We start from the raw sequence: 22,306 nt of genomic DNA on the forward strand, positions 1-22,306 counted from the left end.
CATAAATGACTCAGTAGTTGTCACATTGGTCTCTCCCCAGCCTATATTTAATATGTGCACAATTTAAACACTGAACTATTATGAGTTCCTCCTCCTAAATTTTCCCATGATAGACCCTCAACACTTCACAAAAGGTAATGAATTTATCTTCAGATCTCTTCTGTAAGTAAGAATTATTATTATCATTTCCTCTTTTTATGAAAGAATGCAAAAGCAGACAAAATATTAATTCTGGAAGTCCATTTTGTTTCATACACAGCCTCTTTTAAATCATATTTTATGTAGTACAGCCACAGACCCCAGCTGAAGTCTTACTGCTCAGTGTTTTTTAAGTCTGCGCCCAAAAATGTCAGAACACCCTGAAAATAAAAGCATGCAATTCCTCACCAAATCTGAAGATGTGCTAACCAAAGTAACTTTCCAGGCAGAAGGAAGATAGGACTAAAAATAATTTTTGCAAGACATTTTCTTACTTACTTTCTTTCTCTTTCTGCAATATTCTGTCTCATTCAACTTCTGCAGCCACTCTGAGCACATTTTGCACTTTGTAACACTTGACACTGGTTCTGAAGGAGAACATCCTCCGTACTGGCTAAGCCTGGAATTCTAAAGTAAAAATAGGATGCATTGCCATGAAGAGACTAACATAAACAGACAACAGCTGAACTAGGGATGCACGATTATTTTTAAATGTGAAATTTCCTTGTAAATGTAATGTTCCTTTAATATGAATTTGGAGGCATAATGAGAAATTGAACCCACAATTATTATTCAGCATCAACACAGTTTATTTCTTGGAAGAATTGCGGTCAGTACAAACAAAAGATGTGAATGCAAGCAGAATAATGGATTCTAGACCAACTGGTGTTCTCCAAAGATAATTCCTAAGACCTCCCTTTAGTTTACTCTTCACAGTGAGGTAAATGCTAGCACAAAGAAACTTAGAAATCATCATCCTAAAGCATCTTCTGCATGTATTCATTCTTTCACTGATTCATGAAACAAGCCTCTTCTACAGCAATGACAAACATGGCTTTCAAAAAAACTTTTTTTATCCTTCAAGCCCAGACTAGTCTGACTAATGAGGAAGTCAGCTAAGGTTAACTCTTTGCAATCCTTCATGTTTCTAGCAAACCAACAAGCATACCAAATTTCTCCTTTCTGAACAAGCTCATTCAGAACTATCCAAATCATGTTAATGTTCAAAAAGTTAAGAAAGTAGACCTGGCATATGCTTGATTCATACCAATACCCAGGGCTGACAATATCTTGGTGTTGCTAGAAATGGTCTACTACAAGTACCCAGGATACAAACACTCAGTTTCATTGTGGATCTCTTGCTGGCTTAACTTTATTAATCTTATTCTGAAGGAATGATGTGATACCACCACCGTGCCTAAAGGCTCTTGGTCTTCTATGGAAAGGGATACCCAAAAACAGCAGTAGGGAAATCCATCACTGTTAGGATCACATCTTCATCTGGTTGTTCCAGAATTCTACGTGCAACACCAAGTAACAAACACAGTGTCAGAAAAAGTACATAAAAAACAACTCTAACTTTTCTGTAACATTAAAAATAACCTACTACTTGGAAAATTTGTTAAACAGTGAAGAACAGTAGACTGAAACTGAACCTCAAGTAGACAAGAGGTATAAGGATGTACAGCATCTCACTTCAAAGGGAAATATTTCAAAGATTAGAGAGTTTTTATTAATAATATCACAGAATCATAGAATCACAGGGGTTGGAAGAGACCTCAAGAGATCATCGAGTCCAACCCCACTGCTAAAGCAGGTACCTTACAATAGGTTGTACAGGAAGGCGTCCAGATGGTCCTGAACATCTCCATAGAGGGTGAGTCCACAAGATCACCGGGTAACCTGTTCCAGTGCTCCTTCACCCTTCCTGTAAAGACATGTTTCCACATGTTAGTACAGAACTTCTTATGTACAAGTTTTAGGCCATTGCTCCTTATCCTATCGCTATGCATCACTGAGAAAAGCCTGGCCTTATCCATTTGCCTCCCACCTCCCTCGAGGCATTTATAAACATTAATCAAATTCTGCCTCAGTCTTCTTTACCCCAGGCTGAACAAACCAGGTTACTCAGCCTTTCCTCATAAGTGAGATGCTCCAGGCCCAACTAATCCAACTAATCAACTAAATCTGCGGCATGAGCAATGCTTGCCATCATATCAGATTGCATAGGAAAATCCTTTTTTTTAAATCTCAGTCATTTTATTACCCATCACAAAACCTGGCATATTTTCGTTTGTTTTCTGACCATGAGAAGCACGAATACAGGAATCTAAGTTTACTATATCGTGGACATTTCTGAATTTACCTGCATATCATTTTCAGTTTATTAAGGTTTGGACCTAGCCCTAACAATAGCAAAGAAGACATTAGCACTCAGTGAATCCCGGTGTGTGAGTATCTTGTATGCTTTCAGAAGCAAGACTTAGAAGCTTACATACATATTGACTTTTCATAGAATAAGTTCAGAAATCTAAAGTTGACTCATGATGCTTAAATGTTTAGAAGTAGTAATTGTGATGTGGCACATTTATATCATATCAAATACATTAACCGGCTTTATTTAGATTCCACCTTTGTAACTCATTTGCAACTAACAAGGCGTCTGCTATTTCCTAGAGAAAACCATTCTGATTTGTACAGAATACAGTATCAAGTCATAGCTTTTTTTATTTTTTTAATTTTTTTAACAAGGCAATCTATATTCAAGACATTACATTTTCTGGATATATTAAATGATAAGAACGAGGTTAGCAAATAGGGTCTTAAATAGTGAAAATTCTCACAGTGAGGGCAATACTTATTTCTACAGGAAACTGTTCTGTTAGAATTTCCTTGGAAGGTAGTCTGAATGTGAACATGGTACTTTGGGAAGTGATTTATCAGCATCCTTATTTCGTACCTTTTGAGCTTTCTTCTACAGAAGAAACATAAATTGAAATATATATGAGAACATATGTATATATTCTTAAATTTTGCCAAAACAGGAGATTTCAGTGTATATGAATTTTCTCAGTGTAGAATTTCAGATTCCAAAGATAGTAAAAAACCATTTTAGAGAATATAAAAACTGTATCACAGAACTGTGTTTATCACAGTATTATGAATTCTATGGACTTCTGTGATACTTTATAATCTGCTTAAAATTAATGCTTCTGACTACTTTTGGCTATTTGAAAATTTCAGCATCGGTTTCTTGATCTCAATGGAAAACTTAGAAAGTGCAACTCAAAGAGTAAAATCAGTAAGCAAATAAAATCCAAATATTTTAGGATACTTCAGGACTTTGCTGTGACTCGACTCGTATTTAAATGTCTGGCACTACCAACAGCAATATTTCTCTACATGGCAGTTAAGATAATTGCTTTTATTTCCATTCAACTTTCTTAACCCAGTGGTAAAGCACAATGGCATTCTTCCACATCTGGCATCTGTAAGCCTCATTGTTGGGCATACACCACTCAAAGAATTCTTCATTTTCCAAAGCAAGTGCTTCTTCTAAAGATTCAGAAGCTGCATTATTAATTTCCTGCTTTCTTTTTAGTGAGTTCATAAAGAAAAACTTCTATATGTCTAGAATTACTGATACAGGAAGAGGCCTTGAAACATGATAATGATAGCTAATAAAATATGGAAGCAAAGCTTTGCTTTGCTGTTGCTTTGCACACATAGTAATAAAATTGCTTCTCTGGTGGGATATAAAGTGAACATCTCTTTCCAAATTGCTTCAGCACTTATACTCACAAATGTCATAGTAGTAAGCCTAAAAGAACATAAACATTATTTTATGGCCTAATACACACACAGTATAGAAATACTGTGTACTGTTAAAGAGAGAGGCTCGCTTTTGAAGACAGTGGTTCCCATTTGACTGATGAGTGAAATCACAATGAGCATGGTCACATACAAAAGGCAGGGCTGATAAGCCTACAGGACTCACATTTAAACCTTAGGAGAAAGAAAAATGAACAGAGCAAATGCAAAAGGCAAGAAGGAGTTGGCTTTAAATCAATAACTATTTAAATGGTGCAGATGGAAATAAGCCAACTTTTAAAGCAAACAGAGGAATCCTATTTTTACCATATCACTAATTGCTGAACTTCATGAATTAGTTCTGTACTTTTTAAAACCTCATTAGTCAAATCTACTTAAAAGAAAGAAGTAACCACACATTTGTTCTTCAACACAGCAAATCATACTACAGCTGTACTTCAGGTTGAGGTGTCGTCATTGTGAACCTTATAAGCTAGAAAGCTCTAAAAGGTACTTGTGAAAAAGAGCAACTGCTCTAAGAGAAGAGGAATTTCAATTTGAATGCACTAAGAGTGCGATTCAGCAAGAGTGCTGTTAATTATTACAGAATCTCCACATAGCACTGGAACTGTATTCCCTCTTTAAGTGCCTTTCTCAGCCCCTCCTCTCTGAAGAAGGAGGAAAGTGAATGCAAGTTGCATAGGATGCATAAGAACAGCAGTACTAGACAAGCTCTAAATCAGTTTCCACTTTTAGCTGCAAACTATACAAGGGGCTACTAATGCTGTGTAACTCACAAATCCTGCATGGTCCTCTAGGAAACGAAACAACTATTCAGATGGATATCACTGATATTTTCCACATTTATGCTCCTTTGCTTGGGAAAATCAGAATCTGAATCATGTGCTTGGCTATGATGGTTGCTTGGCTATGATGGCTTGCATGCATATTGTGCCACCAGAAAACATGCTGGCTTGCCAAAGGTTTGCATGCACATTCTTTTGATATCTGGTTCTTCACCAGAAAAGTTGCTGGATAATGCAGCTTAGCCAAACCCCAAATAATAACTCTTTATTTAAACTTCAACAGTTCTTAGAAATTCTGCCTGATATCAGCATCATACTGTGCCATGCACTTTACAGACACATCACTGGTGAGTCCATAAGCTGAGTACAAGGACATTGAGACACAGAAGCAGTAAGCAAGTTGATCAAGGCTGTACAGCAAAGCTCTAGAAAACTTTATAGGAGAAGCTAGAAGTCTTTATATAATGTTTTAAATATTAGATCATGAACTATAATCAACATATTTTTTTTTTAAAGGAAACAAAACTCACAAAACTTTCAGGCACAATAATTAAAGAACAAATATTCTTTCCAGAATAAAAGATTAAGTGTTTTCTTTTCCTGTGACAGAACCCAGAATCCTTTTAACTAATTTGTTGAGGAAATATGACACAGTGGAATTTAGTATGACTGATTAAACTATGTTAATACATTTTCCAGCTTTGGGTCCCAAGTCCCACTGCCCTATCTATGACCTTTCTAACTCAGGAATTATGTTACTTGTTCTACTAACAAGCATCCATCCATGCCACAGGATATCATGGTTGAACAGAAATTATTTGAAGTGCAAGCACAAAACAAAGACTATAAGACACATGAAGCATATGTGTGCATGTGTACTTGCTAGATAGACTCTGATGGTATTACAGTCATGATACAAAGTCACTATCTAAAGTGATTTTTAGATTGATTCCTCTCTTTTTGACTAATTATAACCTGTAAATCAGCGCTGCACACATCACAATCCCAGTATCTTTTTAAGCTAGGCAGTCCCATGCGAGATGTTGTGTGTGGGAAAACAGCAGCTGAGCAAACCATTCACTTTTTTAAGTTATTTTCATGGAAAACTCAATATTTACTTCTCAACTTTGTTACTTCTCAAATCTATCTCACTACCACAAAACCACACATGCATGACAAACATAACGTATATACATTCTGCTTGGTGAGTTTTTTCATGACTCCTTGGAACTGTTACTAACGGTCTGACCAAACTTCAGTTCATCTGTTTGTTGGAGGATGCCAAGATGAACATTTGATCTCGAAAGCACTGGTGATCATCCATGCCCTTCTTCCCAAGTTGAGACTCATAAGCTCTGATTTAGAGTCTACTGCACAGAAGTACACTGACAGGGTAGAAAATTAGGCTAGGAAACCACATCATGAATCTCTTTACCAGATTCAAGCTTCAGGTACCAATCCAGCAAAACATGTAAGAACATAGAATAGCGAAACCAATGAGTGATGGTGGGACAAAGCAACCTTAATACTGATCAGCAATATTGGCAGTACAGTTCGGGGTATTTTCTTTATGTCTAATTCCCACTGAAGCCTGTTCATTCTTGTTGATTGTATATGGCATTCCTAAAAATGAACACCGAGAAACCTGTTTTTCTCTTCACAGTGTTCTGTTATCCCTTTCCCATTCCTTGAGCACTTGTCTTCCATTCACAAAACCCTGCAGAGCTGCACCACCTCTGCAGCACCACACTAGCTGCCTGGGTATCTAACACAACCAGGCAAACAGAGCTGTCTAACCACCAACTCTTGATTTCCCCATGGGATTACTTACCAAAACTTAGAGGAAATGATTCTCATTCTCACTTCTTTTAAGGCCCCTTCAAGACTCCAGCAGTGTGAGCTGGCTCAGGCTAAGTACAGCACAATACATTTAATGCAGCTGAGGAGTGATGATGCCTGGCCAGTGCTTGTGCAAGGAAAAGTTTTGCTTGCCCTTTCAGTACTATTTCTACTGCAGAGTTTTCTACTTTCTGTGACTAAGGCAATTTTTGCAATTTATGGATAACTCATGCTGTCTTATCCTGGTCCAGGAAGGAAAATACATGAAAGATCTGCTGCCCCATCCATTCTCGTACTTATTGCTATGGGCAATTTATTCTGAAGGGGGAAAATACACCTTCTACTACATTTTTTTTATCACATCCGGCAAACTGTTCTGATAAAAGGGTAAAATTTCCACTGCAAAGTGTCTGTGGTAACAAGAAGCTTTTCCACTCAAAATGTAAATGCTGGTAGTATCAACATCTGGAGAACTGTAGCCTTAGGCACCATTACAAGAAGCAAGAGATCTGGACAGGATACATTCAATCTTACTTTATGGTATGATGTTCTGCCAAGATAGACTTCTAAGCTTTTACATATTTTATTTTGAAAAATGTTATCATCAGGTGTAAAGGAAATTCTTCTTCACTGAGGAGAGTTTTGTAGCCGAGTATTTGATGACATAATTACTGTGTGACTATATATTTAATGAACATCTTTCCTAACCTGAATAAAGAAGGAGCAACAATTTTTTTTTTCTCTGATGACATTCCTATGCACCAGGAGATTTCAGTAACAACTCAAATTCTCACTGTTTCTCTCAATTACGTTAAGTCTGATGCTCAAATGCTTCTTACACTGAGCCTCTCTGCCTTCAACCTTACTCAAAATGTCATCAAGTCTTCACTTTTGCCACGCTTTCCTTTCCAGCTAAAACAGTTACATTCTCCTGCTGAGACTGCTCTGGTTTTATGGGCGCTGTCTTTATCTCAAGAAATCTAATTAAGCACAATCTACTGGATGGTTCAGAACACCTGCTTGACACCTAGGCTTCTATGACTGTCTCTGTTCACCTGCTTCAGTTCCAGCTGTGATGGGATTTCGGGAAAACTAGAACAAAGATGCACTCACCACATATGCAGCATGGGGCTCTAATTGCAGAATAAAAAGGAGACATATGGGAAAAGTGAACATTTAATATAGCTTTATATGTTTAGTTTCTTAGTCTTTAACCACTGAGCAGACATTTCTGTGAATAAGTGAGCAAAAAGAAAGATGTAATACTTAGGTAGAATTACAGAAAGCATGAAAAAATGCCAACATGTCCAAAGGTGCCACAGAATTACAAGGGTGACCTGGGTCCTGCTAAATTCAGTTTGGCAGTGTTTACTTACTACTCATCCTAAAATTAGAATGTATGTTGCTAAATACTGTTACTTCGGGGTGAACATCTGTGGTTGAATCTGTTTCCAAAGAGACCTGAAATCACTTTTCTTAGGACTTTGGAGCTCTGTCCCGAAGAGTTTACAGTACAGAAGCATACTTCAAAGCGACTAATACCACAGTGATCGTGGAAAAGGCTGTCAGCTGGTTTAAATCAGGAGAAGTTTACTGAAATCAACCAGCTAAAAGTCAATGACAAGGATGTGAATTAAAATCTGAGAATCATATTCAAGAAGCAGTGTTTTATAGTTAATCCATCAAAAGCACTAGTAAACTCCCCTTGTTTTCGGACTACAGAAACATTTTCATGAAGAAAAATTGAACTTTCCACTGATAATCACACCAACACCCCCCCACAGCCCTATGTACTCGACTGCAGCTGTTCTTGGAATATCATTCCAAAATCTGGATTTCAGCAACTCAGACACATAGCTTCGACTTTGTTGGGTCATCTCTCCCTCCATGATCCACATGCTCCACAGATGTAAAAAGTTGTATCTTTTATATCTAATTCAATTTGTACTTTCCCACTGTAGCATTAATGTAACACAACATGAGTATTTCCCAGGAGAAGTATTTGTCATTATAACACAGGGCTCAATTCATTCTCTAAAGCAGAAGTTTGCAGAGCTCCTGGAAGTGGCCAGCTTCAGATAACGAGACCTTTGGATTAAATATAGGTTTAGACTTCTTTTTTTAATCTTTCCCTTTATCTCCATCCAAATCCCCTCTCCCTTTTGGCTGCTGTCACTACAGCACTTCAGATTCTGGCACAGAACCAGTAAAGGAGGTATTTCAAAAGATGGTAAATCAACTTATTCAACGCTCTTTCTGGCTTCCTTTCTCAGGGGTCAAATATGTTTTCAAACCAGTAAAAGAAGTGAAAGTTCTTTCAAGTCTCACTTCTCACAAGGCAGGACAAGCAGAGGGGGGTTTTCCAATACTCGCTGCTAACGACATACAGTTCTCGGAAGAGCTTCTTTTCTTCTCCCATCCATAGCATATGCACAAAGGCTTACTCGTTACCTTTTCATACTTTCTCCAAAATGCCAAACAGAGAGCTATCAACATAATGGGACGAGGAATGCACACATACATCACATTTCATTATCCACCTTTATTTTTAACTCAGATTCCCAAGCCAGCTGCAACAAAAAACACCAACATCAATGCGTACGCGGGAACTCTCTCAGTGGTACTTTCATCACAAAACAACCTCATACAAATAAAATCCTACGAACACATAATAACTCTCCACTATTGTTATATACATGTAGTATATAATAACAGCCCAGTTCCAAAGAGGTCAAAACATATTTTGGTAAATATATTGAAAAATCTTGCATTCACAAGACCACTAACACAGCAATGACTGCATAATTTACAGAGCTGGCAGAAATACCAGCACATCTCAGATGGAGGCATAGAAACAGCACACATTTTTATAAACCTTGTTTAACAGTGACACATCTTTCCATGCAATTATGCTGACTTCTGATCAAATCCAAAAGTATTGCATTCAGAGTAATATTGCAAAACATGTATACAACCATGCTGACAGTTGCACAAGCCAGACTAATCTATTTGTCAAAAGACTAATCACCACTTCAGCATTTCACTGCTGCCTGCCAAATTTACCTTTCATTTTTTACAGCAATTGCTGACCAACACTCAGCACTACATATTTTCAAACACAATGGTATTGTTTCAGAAGAGGTTTCAGCTACTATTAAAAAACTTAATTAATTATTTTTGAAGGTTAGCATAAAATATGGGCGGGAATTAAACGGAAAACAATAGTATCACCACCAAAAATCTTGCATTGTCCAAGTTAGTATTAAAAAAAAAAACAATGAAAGTGATGCTTGAGTGAAATAAAAGCACCTGGAGCCAGTACAGGGTAGATGGGGGTACTGCTATGTCAGGAGATAAGTTTAAATTATATAAGAAATACATTATTCAAAAGGCATTACTTTCATGTTGTAGCAGACATCTAGAGCAAGACCAATTCTCCACTGACTAGAAAGGCAGCCTATGATGACTAGCATAGATGTACACGTCTGCACCATGCCTTAAGGTGACATAAATTGCTCTCTCTGTTTCATTCTAGCATTTAGCCTTACTTTCTACATAGCTAAGCAATCCTACCTTCATTGCAGAATATTGTTCCACTGTGACATAAGTAGAAACATACTACAAATGAGAAACTGGTAAGTATTTACTGGTTTAGTAAGCAACATCCAGTTTACGGGAAGTTCTCAAAACAGATGGTAGAGGTGATAACCATCATTATCCCTGTTTTACAAGTGAGGAGAACTGAAAGTTAACGTGGATGTTAACATGACCTTGCTCACAATCTCCTATAGGACAAAAGCCTAAATTAAAATCAGAATCAAAATATTTCCACGTTGCATCCTAAGTTAGAATAGCCTTCACCTACTAGGAATCCAGCTCTGATGTATCATGTTTGACAAATTCATAGGTCTGGAAGGTGAATATGAAAATTTGTAAGAAAAAAAAGGAAATGAACACCATGAAATATTTAACAACTATCAAACACAAACGCTACCCCTGTTTACCAAACAGTATGTTCACACAGCACACCATAGCATGATGCAGTTGGCTGGCAGGTGAATTGTCATATAAAAAAGAAAAGCTCTGTAGACAAGGATTCAATGCTGTTTTTTTTTGTTTTGTTTTGTTTTGTTTTAATATATATTTCTAAACAGAAAAATAAACAAACAAAAGAACAGCTTTAACCATTTACTACAGCATAGGTTGGAGTATGAAAATAAACAGGAACATTTAAACCGTATGTGAACATATACACATAGACATGCCTCTGCATGTGAAGGCTGCTCCAAAAGTAATGCCTCCTATTTTTTTTTTTATGTTGGCCTCTAATGTCAGAGGTGGATGTTGGTGGTACAGCAGTTGAGGTACAACCTTCTCACCATCACTCCATTACATGTTGTTGCCATGTGACACATGGCAGCAGAAGGGCAGTCTGACAAAAATGGCATCTGACATAGAAGTGCAGATGATGCAAAAGTTTGTCACTGAATTCCTTGATGTGGAAAAAATTTGCAGCCACTGACATTCGTCAATACTCGCTGAACACTTATGGAGACCAAATAGTGGATGTGAGCACACTGAGGCAGTGGGTGCTGCATTTTAGCAATGGTGACAGCAATACGAAAGACAAGCCATGTTCCAGACGGCCATGCAGATTGTTATGAGCATAGCCTGCAGGCTCTTGTTCATGGCTGGTGAAAATGCATATGGCATAATGGTGGTGACTATATTGAAAAATAGTGTTTGTACCTGAGAATTTGCTCTATCAGTGTTATTTCTTTTGGTGCAGCCTGTGTAGATACAATACTATTCTTCTTTAAATATGTTCACCTATATTCACTTGGTTACTATTTGCTGTAGTTACATTTAACTACAAAAAAAAGAATAAAAGAGTAATCTTTTTTTTTCCAGAATAGGAAGAAAAGTCATGCACCACGATGCACTGTAAGGAGGATGCCTTCCAATCTTGTATCTGTAGTACTGTTCTGCCAAGAACAAGTCTGTACCAGTAGTCTGAAATATTGGCACACAAAAGTGATTTTTTTGCACTGGTTAACGCTGATCTAGTGCCTGTACCCAGAATACAAGTCAAAGGAGTAGAAAGCCAGCAGAGTATCAGTGTATTTGAGGTAATGATCTTGCCAAAACACCACATATTTAGCACTCATGAACTGATGCAATGAAAATTGTTGCTTGGGTAGAAGGCTTGAGTAACATCAGGATGAAAATAAAATATATTTTCACTGTCTAGTTGTTTTGTGCCTTTAACATACATATAAGCTTTATTTTAAGTAATGTACATTTCTGTATTCCTCTGCAAATACGGTCCATGTACTGTAAATCTGGATATTTTGCAAAATTATCTTTGTGGATATGAAGAACATTTCAGTAGCCACCATGTTAAACAGAAAACATTCCTAGCAACAGAATTGCCAGTAGAAAAAAAACAAAAAACAAAAAACAACGTGCATCATTACCACAGAAAACTACCAGCTAAACCTCAGTACTATAGTTCATAGTATTAGATAATAGTTCATAAATATTAGATAACTGATAAACAAAACATTTAACATGTAATCTATGTCACATAAATATAGCTGTGCACTACCAAACCAGAATTGCAGCTGTGGATATTCTGGCTTGCAGTAAAAAAAAAGGAAGTCCCTCCTAAGCAACTATCAAAAGATTACTTAACAAACAAAAATATGCTTGTTTAATAGCAGAAACAACGATAAATGTATGGCTTTGGTTTTTTTTTTTGTTTGTCTGTTTTCCTTATCTTAAAGATAAATAGCAACGTTTTCAAACTGCTTCAACTTTTGAGAGTTGCAAGGACATTCTGTCTTTAATTGCTTCTTTCTGACTTGACAATTCAAATAACCCAAATAAAGTAATTCATACTGATAAAAGTAGAAACAAAACAAGTGAGCAGATTTAAGGGAAAATGGATTTGTTTTGGTGCTTTATAAAAGTATTCAGCCAAAACTGTGTGTAACTTCTTTTTCTCTCATGAATACCTTCTTCTGGGTGGCTGCAAGACTGAAACACAGTCCTGTCTCCTGTCTTACATTCTCCTTTTTCTGACTGCACGTTGGCTTCCCACATACTCCTCAGATTTTCTCTCCTTTTTCCCTGTCAGTTTAGATACTGAAGATTTAGGCAGCCAAACTGCTTTTATAATTCATGAGGGACAGGTATAGAAGGAAGCTGGCAGGTCTAAATCTTCTAGTGTATGTTCAGATACGTCAATGAAATTGTGACATCTTAAGATAAATGGACAATTGAGACCAAAGTTACAACGTTGATGAGCTCTAAAATATTCAAAATGGAACATCCCTAGCAACAGGAATCCAATGTCAGATATGATCAGTACAACAAACAGTTTACTGTTCACTGAAGAAAAAAATCAAGCCACATTTGTTACAGCACTTGCTTCCAAAATCCTCTACTTCTGAAAGTTTGCAATCTGTCAAACAATTTTACAATAATTATGCACAGCAATCAGAACAAGACAACATTTTGTAAAGCCTCTTTTGGCCTCCAATTGATTGTGGCTCACGTCAAAGCAATGACTTAGAGTAACTGTGGTTCACACAAAACCCTCTTGCATTTAGCTGGGAGAACTTATGAATATGTTAAAAATGTGGATAGATTGTAGGAGTTGCTGAAACAGATCCAAACTTGTGACTTTTGAGTCTAGTTGCTCACTTCTGGCAATTACTTATTTGTTTAAGCAGGCAGTGAGCACCTTTTTCAAAGCTCCTGTGTCCATAATTTGGCAAGGGGGCTGAAAGTTTCAAAGCAATCAATGAGAATTAGCTTCAGTGACATTAAGGATATTCCCATGTCTCTCTTGGAGAGACCATAAACATGTGCAGAAGGACAAGGGAATGGTAAAACATCCAAAGATTGTGACATCACTGCTCGTACATTTCTGCTTACAGCCAGAAATTCACCAGCTTCTGTGACATGTAAATAAACAAAACTTCGACATACTGATTTACTAAAGTGGGAATAGCAATAATAATAAAACCATCAATACTCCATAAAGGACTTTAACTTGTCTGAAGATATTTTCATTACTGCAATAAGCATTAAGCGTTTCCTTTGCTGTTAACAGATTTTATGGCAATGCTTTGAAGAATGCCCCACAGGTTATCAGCAACTGCTCTATCCGTTGCATATAAAATGAGAACAAACTAAACATTGCAGAAAACTACTTTCAAGTTGCGGCCCTAGACTAAAATTGGAATCATGACAGGACAGATCTTTTGCTGGTATAATCTGGCACAGTTCCAGTGGAAGGAAGCCACATCAACCGACACCAGCTGAGAATGTAGTTTGATGCATCCCCTTATTCACTCATTTAAGCCTGTATTTTCTCCTTCTCTGTGTTTGTTTTTTTTTTTTTCTTTCCTTTTATGTTCTAGTCCCCAACACCATTCTGGCCAGTCACTAATAGCTCTTCTCTAAGAACTAATCTTCCTGTTAGTTTGCATTTAAATATGAATCTCAGATGCAGGAAATTAAAGCCTTCCTCCTAAACATAAAGCAGATTCCAACTGAAAACTAAAGAATACATGCTTTAAAACACTCTCAGAGTATGTCTTTCTCTATAGGTAAAATTTGGAAATGTTTGAAAGGGAGGCAATGAATACAGGTTAATATGGCTGGTTATAATTTTACATTCCCAACAGCACATTTCGTATTTGTCTCAGTGAATTATCTGGTAAAGTATTTCATAACAATGAATTTTTTCAAAGGGTTTGAGATTAGTGAAGTATTTTGAGCTACAATTTCAAAAACAGTCAGTTTCTGAGCTTGCATAATAAAGTACAAATTGCCAATTGCTCAAAAAGAAGTTAGAGCACTCAACTACATACAAACATAAGCTGTTTTTATGCTTCAAACAACTAAATGACTGAAAATACAATGACAATGCAAAGAGGAGCAGGTAGAAGGGGAACTGGGTAAGATTTAGAGACAAACCATATAAGCAGCACATTTACACATGGTGTGAACTACTGCTATGGGTCTACCAGTGTTCACTGCCTGCTCTTTCTTACCATGGCATTAACAAAACTTTAAACAAACTAAGCTCTTCAGAGAATTAAACAAATTGAGATAAGATTTCCACATACACTGGCATTATGGCATTGCAATGGTCAACTACAGGGAGAAAAATTTGCTTCACTAAGATGTGAAAAACCACGAGCCCGCTTCCCACCTGTCTATGACCTGCAACAGGCCAACAGAAGCAGTAAGCCACTGAGCAGCCTCCTGCTCTTCTTGCTGCAAAACAAAGGCACAACTACCCCCAGCTTGCCTAAATTCATTTTCTCAGGAGTTTTCTTCTAGCTCCAACAGTCACTGTCAAATAGCAAATAGCCTGAATAGGCTAAGTCCCTCAACTTCCATAAAAAGTTAAGGACAGTTGATGAGATTATTTGATAAAGACAGGCAAGAAGCCAACAATACTTTCTGTGACTGAGAGTGCACAGTGTAAGTTTGCATAGTTGATATCTCCAGAACTACTATTAGAGTATTAGGTTTACAATTTACCTGTAACAGTAATACTGACCAGTGTCTTTGTGTGCTGGATATTAATCACATTTTCTGTATTTAAAAAAAAAAAAAGCAAAAAGGAGAAAGGAGATGCACTGATCTACAGTGTAGATGCTGATGCTACATGTCACTAAGAAGATGTTTCTACAAATATTACATTTAGGAAAATTGTATGTCCTGCCTCATAAAGGAATAATTGCAAGAACTATAAATGCTTGGAAGTGATTTTACAATTAGGGTACATTTTCATGCATCATGTGGAGGGTCTACGATGATGAATGTTTATTGCGGCAGTCCAAGAGGAGCAGCGATGTATTCTTTGAATTTATTTTTTTGATGCATAAACTAAATATTTGAGCTTTGAAATTTAGTACATTTGTGATTTGTAATGTCCTCTTTTTAAAATTAACTAGCTCTTGGCGTAGTTTCCAAAGAAAACAGAAGAACTACAATGGTTACCTGTCTGCCATTCCCTACAGCAGACAGTGAACTCACAAGAAAGTTTCAACCAAACTTTACTGAGGGGAAGAGATCTAAAAAAAAAAATCTTAAAGCTCTTACATTTTTTTATTAAATTTGAAACTGGAGATACAAAAGAGATCCTATTAATATTTCGATCAGAAAAAGTTAATAAGCTCACTCTTTATTAGACAACAAGAATCCTCATAAAAAAACAGACATCAGAAAACAGGCACTCAAAATTCCCTGTTTCTATTACATTTCATGTATTGGTCTTAGCCGTAACTACTTGAAGTTCTTTTTGTTTTGTTTTGCTATGGAATACATCTGTAAGACACCAAATGCTTAGATGTTTATCTAGCCATATAGAAGGTTTGAAAAATCTGTTGCAAGTAAGATGTTTTCCTGAACAACCGCTATCAGCTTCTGCCAAATCTAAAAATACATCTCTAGTCCTTCTGGTTTTAATGAATATCTTCCAGTGCTCTCTGAGCAGTTGAAGAAAGCTGAGGGAGAAGATGCACAAATGCCTGCCTGACCGATTGCTTTTGAAGAAACTGAATGACAACAGAACATACAGAAGGAAGAAAGTTATTTTATTTTTGTTAACTACAAAAGATGGTGAAGTTTCTGATGTACCCAGAGGTGAGGCATTCAGCCATAGTTACCTGGTTAAACCCATTATCTTCTCCTTTCTCAGCAGCCAGAGAGATGGAGTCACTGTTCAAGAGGCTTCTGGATGAGGTGCTGCGAGATATGGTTTAGTATCTTAGTGGGTAGTAATGGTGATAGGAGGACAGTTGGACTAGATGATCTTGTAGGTCCTTTCCAACCTTGTGATTCTATGATTACAGTATTTCTTATGGATAATATGACCTCACAATCAGTTTTACTTAAACAGCATTAGTTCTTCTGATTACCACGTACTCATTAAAGTTTTCCCGAATGCACAGAAGAGAATGACCGATGACCTCTGCAGTGTTTGTAAGATAAATAAGTCAAGATTTTCAATGTGTTTCTACATCTAAGTTATTTGAAACATGATACAAAAACAAGGTATTATGGCTGGTATTTAAAAGTCACAACATTTGTGAATGTAGCACAGAAGACAGCATGCTCTGCAGAGATGACATCCAATGGATTTGAGAGCCTGCACTATTCTTTCATCTTAATAAATGATGATGATGCACTCTGCAAGAACTTGTGAGAAAGTGATTACTACCTTACACTGTTACAATTAGCACACAGAAATCTGCTTCAATCCCCATAAGAACAAGTCCCTTACTCTGTCTCTTCTGATACCAGACTTTACCTTCAAGGAGAGTATCAAGATAAATATTTTAGGTTATATGCACTCAGCAGCTACTCAGCAGGGATCCATACAACTACCTAGCAAGTTTACAAAAGATATGAAGGAATAAACCCTCTACTCTAGACCTGGCAGCTTTTATGACTACTATGTTAAAAAAGAAAAATGTTAATAACACCTACCAAATACTTCATCCACCTGAATGTGTTGCAACTGCTGTCTAACAGGTAGTGTATCAGGTCGCTGTTCAAAGAAAAAAAAACAACTCCAAAGTTATACAATATTCATATATCCTTCCAAGTCCTACACAGGGTGGTTTCACAGCTCATTTACGTTGTTTGAGACAGAACAGGAACAAATTATTCCAATTCTGTCATGTTTTTGCCAAGTACACCTAGGAGACACCCCTCTTCCCTGATTAAGGTACACAACTGTGTATTAAGACAGTCATAACAGTATATACATTCAGTGCCCCTGGATGAGACAACTCCATACATACCAATACTGTTCTATTTCTGTTGTTTCCGGTGTAGTTGCAGGCCATAAGGGTGAATCAGAGACACATGTTGTCACATACAAAGTTTGCCTTACACAGCTTTCCTTAATGAATCAGTAACGACAATAAGGAGAATGCACAGCAGCTCAGAACACCAGGAACCTGCTCACAGATTACACCCAGGTGTTTATGATGTCTCAGCCCTCAGCACAACTGTTTGCAGACTTGTTAAGCAGAATTAAAGACCACAGGTTCTACCTGGATTCTTACCAGTGTAAGCAAAACTATCGTTTTAACCCTGTACACACAATTTCTTTCTCTACCTTTCCAGAGTTAGAAAGGGAAACTAAAAGCCTGCAGAACAATAGCTTTACTGAGTCTGTGGAGAACCTTACAGAAATCTCCAGAAGTAACACGTTTAGAATAGACTACAATGAAGAAAACCACCCCCAAAATATGTAGTTAAAGAATGTTTTTGCAAGTTCAACATCAGCTCCCAGAATGTTATTATCCTAGTTTTCCCTGTTGCATCTCAGAGGTGCTTAGTTAGACTTTGAACACTTCTGAGAATAAAGAATTTTCTTACAACGTCTTAAATATTTGGTTCACAACTGATCTCATCTTACTGGGTCTATGATTGTATTGGCACCATGGAGATTTTGTGAGATGGCTCCCACTGCAGCGCTGGAATGGAAGAACATGGGCTCTTTAGGAAGAACAGGAAGGAGTATCACCCTCCATGTCATTGACCAGCTGGGAGCTCTACCTGGACATGGATGAGGAGCTGAAGGAAAGCTTCATGAGTCTAGATTAAGGGAGGTTAGGGACAGATGACATTATAGTGGGGGTTTGCTAAAGACCTCTCAACCAGAAAGACCAAGAGGATGAGCCCCTTTATAGACCATAGGTGCAGCCTCATGTAATCCAGATATCTGAGGTTATCTGCTGGAGGGACAACACAGTTAGGGCACAAACAATCTAGGAGGTAACTGCTGATGGTAACTTACTTCTCCAAGTGATAGAGGAACCAACAAGGAGAGGAACTATGTTGGACCTTGTTCTCACCAACAAGGAGGGGCTAGTGGGAAATGTGAAAATCAAAGGCAGTCTTGGCTGTGATGATCACGAGAAAGTGGAGTTTAATATCACTATGGTAGCAAGGAGAGCACGCAGCAAGCTCACAACCCTGGACTTTGAGAAGGCATTCTTTGTTCTCTTCATGGATCTGCTTGCTCCATGGGATAAAGCCCTGAAAGGAAGATGGGCCCTAGAAATCTGGATAATCTCCTCTAAGACCAGGAAATATACATCTCAACAAGGAAGGATGCCATCTAGAGGAACCTGACATTTAGGGGTAAGAAGAGGGCCTTTGTGAGCCTCATTACATTCAATGAGGCCACATGCCATGTCCTGTACACGGGTTAGGGCAATCACAAGCAAAATACAAGGCTGGACAGAGAACAGATTAAGAGTAGACCTGAGATGAAAGACCTGAAAGTACTGGTGGATGAAAAACTGAACGCGAGCTGTGTGCTGGGTGCTTGAAACCCAGAAAGCCAACCGTATCCTGGGCAACATGAAAAGAAGCATGGCCAGCAGGGCGAGGGAGGTGACTGTCCCCCTCTATGCCATTTTCATGAGAGCCCACCTGGAGTACTGTGTTTAGCTCTGCAGCCCTTGCACAAGAAGGACATGGTGCTCATGAGAATGATCACAGGCCTGGAGCACCTCTCCTACAAAGACAGGCTGAGAGAGCTGGGACTGTCCAGCCTGGAGAAGAGAAGGCTGCTGAGAGACCTGATTGCAGCCAGTACCTAAAGAGGGCCTACAAGAAAGCTGAAATGGGATGCTTTATCAGGGATAATGGTTTTAAACTTTAAGAGTTTAGAGTCAGATTAGATGTTAGGAAGAAGTTCTTTAGTACAGGAGTGGTTAGGCACTGGAACAGGTTGCCCAATGAATTTGTGGATACCCTATTCCTGATAGTGTTCAAGGCCAGGCTGGATGGGGCTTTGGACAATCTGGTCTAGTGAGAGGCATCCTTGCAGTGGGGTTGGAACTAGATGAGCTTTAACGTCTCTTCCAGCCCAAACCATTGTATGATTCTATGGTCTTCATTGTGACCCAAATAAACACATCTTAACTCCCAGGTTGTTTCAATGACATGAAGTAAGTGCACAGTAACTATATGTAATTTCAGGTTTTCGCTTGCCTAGAGCCTTCCTGATACGTGCTATGTCAGAAACAGAAGGGATCAAAGAATCAAAAAATAAGAGAAAGAAAAACTGATAAAATAGCCATGTGTCAACTAAAAAAAAAAAACACATAGAAGTGCGCAGTCATTTAAAAGATTTGCACAGTGTTTTCATGTCTTTTCATGTCTTAAATATTCAAGACAAAGGAAGAGACCTAGGGTTTTTAGAATTAGTGCTTATCAACTGCAATGCTTCGCAGTGTACTGCTTTTCACTTCCTTTTTTTTTTTTTTGTTTTCCCAAAGTGAAAATTACTTTAAAAGTTTTGTTTTGAGCATCATCCTTCATTAACGTTCATATTCAGGTACAGAAGATACCACACTACACACCACAGTAGACTAAAAGTTGATAGATTGATAGAATTAATTATTTTAAAAGATAGTAAAGACAGCCTGATAATAAGAATTACTTTTAAATCATAAATAATTGTGGAAATAAATCGTGGAAAGTCTTCAAATGATGAGCATGAATAAATTGTTTATATGTGGTAAAACCAATGGGCTGCAAAAGGCTACTGAAATGGAAGAAGAAATAAATTAAAAACCACCTACACTCTTTTGCCTGACCAAACCACCCAAACAAATAAAGCTCTTATAGCTTCATGTTTTCAGACTGCTGAGCACCCATTAGCTAATGAATGCAATCAGCCATCTTGAATTCAAAGTGCAGTTTGGGAATGGAGGCAAAACCACCAAATCCAGGCACCCCAAACGTCTCAACAGCATACTGCCATGGATCCAGCAGGGCTCCAGCGCTGCTCTGCTTCATGGTGCGCTGCCCCTTCCATGACTGACTGCAGACAGCTGCCACCTCCTAGCCAAGCTGTAATTCAAGCATGTATCCAAAGTCACCTTCAGCATCCTGTACTTCAACTGCAATCATGCTGAGCAATGGGTGTCCAACCTTTTGATTTGCCTGGGCTGCACTGAGTGAACAGGAAATGTCTTGGGCTGCTTATATGTAGAATGTTTCAAAAGTAATGCCTCCTATTTATTTCCATAGGAAGTACAACCAATACAAACAACATAATAAGGCTATTTGATAGAGAAAATTCCCAGCTAAAAAGTACTATTTTTTAACAGTCACCACCATTAGCTACACATTTTCACCAGCCATGAACAAAAACCTGTATGTCACGCTCAGAAAATCTGCACTAACAGAGGCAAGCCACTTTTCCACAGCTGCTATGATGGCATTGTTGCTGAAACTACTACCCACATCACTGTGCTCACATCCAATATTTGGTCTCCATAAACGTTCAGCAAGCAGCAATGAATGTCAGTGGGTACCATTTTTTCTGCATTAAGGAATTCAGACACACACCTTTACTTCACCTGCACTTCCATATTAGATTCCATTCGGTCAGACTGCCCCTCTGCTGCCATGTGTCACACAGCAACAAAATGTAATGGAACACCAGTGGGAAGGTCCAACCTCTACTGCCATAGTACCAACATCTCTCTGCCTGTGATGTCACATAATAAAATAGGAAGCATTACTTTTGGAGCAGCCCTCATAAAACTGATTATGAAGTTAATGCATATAAGCAACACAACTTAAAAAAAATTCATTAAAACACAGAAAAGAGAGCAATAAAAACATAAAACAAGTGGGATATTTGATCTTGTTTCTGTGACACTAATACATCAAGCTGGACTGTGGAGTGGGTGCAATTCTCAGTGAGTTCTCAAGATGTTCATCAGAGATCTTTGATGAAATTTTACCCTTCCTGTGCTTTACCCTTGAAAACAGCTGTTCCCAAATGCGCATACTGACAAAAAGAGATGGCATGAATAATGTGCGATTGTAAAACAAGGGATGTTTTTCTCTGGTAAAAGATGGTTTGTAAAAGTTTGGTAAAGAGACATGATCAGTATTTTTTTTTTTAGTTGAATGTCTGATTGCAACTCTGTACATTCCACTTGAAAATTCACAGCTAATGTATTTTTGTTGCCTGAAAACAGAGCCATGAATACAGAAGAGAAAAAAAAAATCTGATTTTTTAAGCAATCTTGAAACCAATTCTCAAACTCCTGTACCCAAACAGAAATCAAAGCTGTACATTTTTTTTTTTTTGCTGTTCCCAGGACTGTGTTTAGCCAATGCATCAAAACGCATACAAGCATTTGCCATTACTTGAGCTGGCACTGCACCTCGTGCCCTCATTGCTACCCAGACTCTGGTTGCACACAGCTGTTTGTTGGTTGCTGCAGCATAGGTGCACCGGGCTGCTGCCATGATGGTGTGGGGCAGTGCCTTCACACCGAGGTGGGAGCCCCACAGCTGCCATCTTCCTTCTCCAGCAATCTGTGCTGCAAGCAGGCTCAACCAGCTCCATCTGGCCAACCCCTCTGGATGTTTTCAGTTCTGCAGCGGACAGTCAAACAACAATGTGAACGCTCAAGGCTACCTCACCTTCCTGGAGGGACCTTGAAACCTCAGTCTCGGCCACCCAAACACAACATGGAGGCAAGCGGGAATCACCCCAGAAGACAGCGCAACCCAGAGGCTGAGGCACAACGGGGGAACGTGGTCAAGGTGTACGGTGCAGAGACTGCGGCCGTCTGGCTCCTCTATTAGAAACAAGCTCCTCCTCAGCCACTATCACACAGACCCTCTCTCGGAGCTGCCCCTTTTGAAGCCACCGGGCTCAACCAGGGCGGCTGCGGGAGGCGGCGCCCCGCCCGGCCGCACAACGAGCGGCCGCCGGCAGCCTTTTCTGCGAGCAACGCCCACGTCCCCGCCTCAACCTGCAGCCTATGAGCGGGGGAGGCACCTCCCCGAGCGGC

At 38.5% G+C, this 22,306-nt stretch overlaps 1 long non-coding RNA gene across 1 annotated transcript; it reads right to left on the bottom strand.

Annotated features, from left to right (window-relative positions):
* Window positions 1–216: 216 nt before the first annotated feature.
* On the bottom strand, window positions 217–22,229 carry LOC104910005. Its single transcript, XR_004159009.1, has 3 exons — window positions 21,933–22,229; window positions 1,800–1,906; window positions 217–1,496 (listed from the first exon to the last, which is right to left on the bottom strand). It is a non-coding gene; the product is annotated as an uncharacterized LOC104910005 (long non-coding RNA).
* Window positions 22,230–22,306: the final 77 nt, after the last annotated feature.

Source organism: Meleagris gallopavo, chromosome 2 (genome assembly GCF_000146605.3).
Source record: "Meleagris gallopavo isolate NT-WF06-2002-E0010 breed Aviagen turkey brand Nicholas breeding stock chromosome 2, Turkey_5.1, whole genome shotgun sequence".
Lineage (NCBI taxonomy): Eukaryota > Metazoa > Chordata > Aves > Galliformes > Phasianidae > Meleagris > Meleagris gallopavo.